Here is a 6,559-nt window from a genome sequence, read left to right as displayed (position 1 = left end):
AAATTATCCAAGTTGATCTATCCTATTATCTAATTTTACAGAGGATCAGATATTTTAAGTGACCTCTTAAATCATAGTTATTTCATAGCAGAAAAAGAATTTAACTACAGTTTTTCAGTTCTAAAATCCTTTCTCTACATCAACAATTTTCAAAATTGTTAAACAGAGTAGCTTTTATTATTTTGCCCCCAGGTCATATGTTTTGAAATACCATTTCTATCAAACAAAGTGATTTTGAACTAACAAAAGCCCTTTTTGCTTTTTCGTTAATAATAATGATGACAACAATGAGAACAATATTGCTTAACCAGACATTTTATCAACAGGTAATATTAAGTGTTAAAATCAGTTGATTTCTGACTTAAAAAGAAAATGAACTTATAATTCATAAAATACAAAAAATACAATTCATTTTAGTTTTACAAAAATATTGAGAATAGTGCAGACATTTATGACTATTTTTGAAAAGCTTTAAAGTCCACAAATTTTGGCTTGGAACTTTCTCACTATATTCTAATGTTTTGCAAATGTTATTTTCCATCGTTGTGCTTCCACCATTGCCAAAATGCTGGTAAGAAAGTTTCTTATACAGTGACCTTATGATTCTAAAGGAGTGTTTCAATGTCATTTGGTTTTTGAATAATGTGGACTTTTTTTTTATGTGAAGTTTTGAAGTATTCAGTTTGACAAGAATACTCAGCAAATATTCAAATAAATTTTTATAATGGAAATTATAACAATTTTCCCATTATAGAGCTTGTGTATTTGATGTAAACTATGAAAAAATCACTGTCCTCCTATTTTTCCTGATAAGTAAATACAAAGTGTTGAAAAAACTCAGAGAGAAAAAAAAATCACATTTTAATTAAATAAAACATTCTCTTTGTGTCACAGGCTGGACTGGCTAAGGAAGCGAGTACAGAGGATATTGTAAGACACATGAACAATATTTAACTTACATTCTGGCCTCTATGGCTCTTTTCATGTATACCCTGTAGTAAATGCCAAACAAATAGCAACAAAGGTCTATATATCATGGAGCTTACCTGTAATTTTAAATGATGATAATACCTCTTATCTTTGAGGTATTCCACCTACTTGTTTAATTCCTTAATTCCATCAATCAAGGAATTAAATCATCCCAGGTTCAGATGATATCAATGAACTAGACATTGGATATGCCAAATATTTGCCAATACACAGAATCTCACTCTCTCTACACATCCTATCCCTTATTATCAGGTGAAAAAGTGAATTCTTTCCAAGAGAAAGAATTACTTCACTTTGATTTGCTTGATTGTTGGTTTCCTACTCCTCCTCATTTCACATTTTACTATACTGGGTTAAGAGTCATACAGGACAAATGTATTGCTAATTAACAATTATCTTAAAATCATCTGCTAAATAGAAATTATATTAAGAACTAAAAATGCCACTCTATACATGCAGTGGATGCCATATTATGCTACTCCAAACTCATTGCTTCAGGACCTAGGTATTAATTCCCAATTAGCTTGCCCATTTTATTTACTACTAGCTCATTGCTGAATCTTGCTTCAGGAATTGCTTGCAACCAAAAGTCACTGGCTGCATTCAAAAACTGGTTGACATGAGGGTAAGCTCCAAGTTTTATTTAGCTCATTTGGTGACACTCAGGACTATCCAGCTTGCTAGTTCACTGTAGAGTCAAAAGAGGTCTATATTACAATTGCAATGTAGTTCAAGTTCTGTGTCATCTCAACATGCTTTCCTATCTCAATGATAAGTATTGTTCCTGAGAATAATCACCAATAAACAATGGCAAACAAATCTATAATTCAGGGCTGTTTTCTGGGAATCTGACCTAAGAGTATTTCAATAGCTACTATGGTTTTCATTATTAACTGAGGCATTCCTTATGTGACTAGGATTTCTTTAGTACAATGGGGAGATGTAGTTTTAAACATTTAACAAGAAATTTCTTTATTATCTTCTAAGAGTTTCTTCTTCTTGAGGAAACCATTCTGCATATATCTAATGTACTGGTAAGGTTCCCTTTGGTTGCAAATAATAGAATCCTTACCTGAAATGGCTTAAAGAAATAAGAAAATGTATTATAAAGAGAATTGGAATGAAATTAAAAGTTAGGAACAATGGTTATGAGGAGTTAAAAATCACCATGTCTTTCTTTTCAATCTTTACCAATTGTCTCTGTAAGACTGCTTCAATTTCCACTCAGTAAAATTTTTTTCAAACTACATGGAAGATACGACTTCCAATAATTCCCATACAGAAATTTTACAGTCAATTCACTCAGAGAGACAAAGATGGACATTTCTTTTTATGAATATCACAGAAATTTCCATGCTTGAGTCAGATTCCTTCCCCTGGAGAGCAATCAGCTGTGGTCAGGTTTAGCAGACATATTTTATTCACTTGGCAACTCTAGTAATTATGTGAATGGTGTGTGGGGCAAGAATGATTTCAGATTAAGGCAGAAGCAGGCAGAGTGAAACATGAATTAAATAATAGATATTATATCATGGTGTATGCCTTAAAGTAAAAAAGAAAGAAGAAAGGAAGAGAGGAAGAAAGAAAGAAAGAAAAAAAGAAAGATTTTCTTTAGTCCATGAAATTCATTAGGAAAAATCCATACTACTAGGCAGAAAATTGTTAATACTGATCACTTTGTCCTCAAAAGCTAGATAAGGGCAAAGGGCAATCAGAACGACTACTAAATTTCTTAGTGACCTCATCTTTCACTGTAAACATAAGCTCTTAATACCACCACCATACTTTTTTTGTCTGTGCTTTTTAGGGCCGCACCTGTGGTATATGGAAGTTCCCAGGCTAGGGGGTCGAATATCACCATACCTTTTTAAAAGTCATATTTCACTCTTCTATTCTGGAGAAAAATCATACTAGTTGTCTTTCCTGAGGTTGTGAAACAATAAAGAGATAAAGTGTGCTTATTAGTGACCCTGAAGCTGAGAGGATGGAACTTTTATATCATTCTTAGCCATGACAAATGAATGTGGTGGTTAGTGGGAAAAAATTATGTTTGAATAGTAACTGCTGTTGGATAATTGCACCCCTTGTGACCATCTCTATGGCACAGTCATAGATAGAGATGGTTCTTTTTGTCCCTCTCCCATTCCTGAATATTGTGGTTTGGCTGTGTCACTCTCAGTGGAGGACTTGATCTCTCTGTCTAACAATCTGGGCCCTGTCCACATCATCCTGCATTTTGTACTTCTCTTTGAAGACCATCTCAACCATACTAAGCATAAAACTAGTACAAAGGAATCATCTACCCGTCAAAACGCAAATAGGGATACACATTGTAGGAGTCTGCTGTTACTAAATATAGGGCACATAAATTCAGTAAACTCATATGTGAATACTAATAAAATAGATGCTAATTTTAATATTGGCATTCCTCACATATAGTTTTCTAAAATTTATATGAATGTATATATTAATATACACACATGTGTACTTTACTGGATACTCTAAATAAAAATGTATATAAACACACACACACACACACACACACACACATATATATATATATAAAATAGAGAAAGAGTCAAGAATACATTCTTATATAACAATAGTGAAAAAAATCATGCTATTTTGTTAACATCAAACCTGAAATTATCTCATGTATGGGATAACTGAGACTGTATAGATATGAATAATGCTCAATACCAAATCTGCTTAGACTGGGAAAACTGTGTAATTTTTTTCCCCAGATTAAACAAAGTATTTGGTGGAGCAATGGCATTTAACTTTCTTTTGTAGAGCTTCACCAAGTAAATTTATTTTCCACATATGCATACTGTGATCGGCTGACAGTTTATATGTTTAATTTCTCAGTAGAAAGAGGTATTTATAAAGAAATCAATAAACTATACATGGAAAAATCAAATATAAGTAATTACAGATAATAAAAATAATAATCTCTTATCCTACTCTCCATTGTCAATATGCACTTCTTTTAAGATGTAATTTTCAAATTTCTAAATAGTATTTAATAGCTTTATACAGATGCTACTACCCATCTGAAAGATTACAGTTTAACTCACATGACTCTCTTCCACTCTTCTCTTTCATTCTAAGTTTAAAGAATCACTCCTTTATTGTTCTAAAAAGGAAATTTTCTTATTATAAGGAATTTAAGAAAACAAACAACAAAAAAGACTTCTAATCCACTCTGAACCTGATAGTACATTCAACAACATAGCATTTTTATATTTTGAGAGAGATTGATAGTGAGAAAGGAAACTATCAGAAGTGCTCTTAAAAAGATATCATAATTCCATGCTACTTAAAAATTTAAAAAACTTTAAGTTAAAAAATAAACTGCTGATGTTTTTCTTTTAAAAAAATTGTTCAACTTCCATATGACCCCGCAATCCCACTCTTGGGCATCTATCCGGGCAAAACTCTACTTAAAAGAGACACGTGCACCTGCATGTTCATTGCAGCACTATTCACAATAGCCAGGACATGGAAACAATCCAAATGTCCATCGACAGATGATTGGATTCGGAAGAGGTGGTATATATACACAATGGAATACTACTCAGCCATAAAAAAGGATGACATAATGCCATTTGCAGCAACATGGATGGAACTAGAGAATCTCATACTGAGTGAAATGAGCCAGAAAGACAAAGACAAATACCATATGATATCACTTATAACTGGAATCTAATATCCAGAACAAATGAACATCTCCTCAGAAAAGAAAATCATGGACTTGGAGAAGAGACTTGTGGCTGCCTGATGGGAGGGGGAGGGAGTGGGAGGGATCAGGAGATTGGGCTTATCAGATACAATTTAGAATAGATTTACAAGGAGATCCTGCTGAATAGCATTGAGAACTTTGTCTAGATACTCATGTTGCAACAGAACAAAGGGTGGGGGAAAAACTGTAGTTGTAATGTATACATGGAAGGATCACCTGACCCCCTTGCTGTACAGTGGGAAAATAAAAAAAATAAAAAAATAAAAAAATAAATAAATTGTTCAAGATAACTCTAACTTCATCTCAAAGGATAGAGGTTACCTTCCAAAAGTAATAGTAATCTAAATTATTAAAGAAATTTAATAATTTTAAAAGCTATGTGGAATAATCATTTTTAAATGACAATTTTTAAAATTAGAAACAATTGATACTTTGGAATAAAAAATAATTTACATAAAACTCCCATTTCCTCCCTCTTCTTCTAATCACCTCTCAGTGTTGCCATTTTTAAAATTTTTACACTTTTAAATGCTTATGTTTTTATGTTGCAACTTCTAATCTCAAGTACAAAATAGTTCAGTGTTGATTTTACATTAAAGAGAATAAGCACCATTTATAGGACATTTTGTCAGACCTATATTTTTGGCTCATGTTTTTTTATTTAAATTTACCTGTAAAATCCTTGATTTCAGTATTCATTTTTTTTTTTTTTTTTTTTTTTTGTCTTTTTGCTATTTCTTGGGCTGCTCCCGCGGCATATGGAGGTTCCCAGGCTAGGGGTCCAATTGGAGCTGTAGCCACCGGCCTACGCCAGAGCCACAGCAACGCGGGATCCGAGCCACGTCTGCAACCTACACCACAGCTCACGGCAACGCCGGATCGTTAACCCACTGAGCAAGGGCAGGGACCGAACCCGCAACCTCATGGTTCCTAGTCGGATTCGTTAACCACTGCGCCACGACGGGAACTCCAGTATTCAGTCTTTTTATTTTGAAAGAGCTATTAGATCTTGTGTTCTTTTATGTTTCAGAATATTTGCTGACATATTTTGAAAGGAATTGGGTGAGTACTGTTGAACTACACTTTCTTCATTCCAGAACGCTGAAGAAATTGATCATATCTCTTTAACACGATGTCACTGCAGTGAAGTCTGAGGGCAACTCAGTGTTTTCTCGTCTTTGAGGTATTCTACCTACTTGTTTAAGCAACTCCTGATATAAATTTAGTAAGTTAGTTTGCTGCCAGTGATTCTGTATCAACTTTTCATAAAATGAATTATAGACTTTTATATATTAATTATTGAATTAATTCACTAATTCATCTAACAGATATTTATTAGACTCATCCACTGCATAAATGTTCCTGCTCTGTGCTAGGAAGGTACAGGTTAATTCATACACCACCATAAACATGATAAACAAGATATATGCCTTTGCTTAGCTTGAGAGAGATATATGATTTTAGTTAATTGCCTTATTAAGGAAAATAAAATGAAGTTTATCATCTTGCACAAAGAACTACAAAAGGCATCTTTGAATGGAAATAAATTAAGTGAGGAAATAAACCAGAAGAAGGAGAAGATGCTTTTGTGCTGGGAGAACATGTTTCCAAGCAGATGTAACAGTACAGTGTCTTAGGACAGAAATGAGCTTGTTTTTACCAATCAGTCTACACAAGTTTGTGCTGTGGCTTACATAAATAGGGATTTATTTCTTATTCATATGATATACATGCATCATGGGTTATGATTCAATACTCTTTTAATTCTAGAACCTACACTAGGTTGGCAGTCTTTATGTGGAGTTTCGGTGATTAACATGGCAGGAA

Source organism: Sus scrofa, chromosome 13, assembly GCF_054392235.1.
Source record: "Sus scrofa isolate SSC_HxYL_T2T_F1_AM1 chromosome 13, Sscrofa_HxYL_maternal_Yorkshire_Landrace_v2.0, whole genome shotgun sequence".
NCBI classification, from domain to species: domain Eukaryota; kingdom Metazoa; phylum Chordata; class Mammalia; order Artiodactyla; family Suidae; genus Sus; species Sus scrofa.
The sequence above is the reverse complement of the archived record's forward strand: the minus strand, read 5'-3'. Positions refer to the sequence as shown.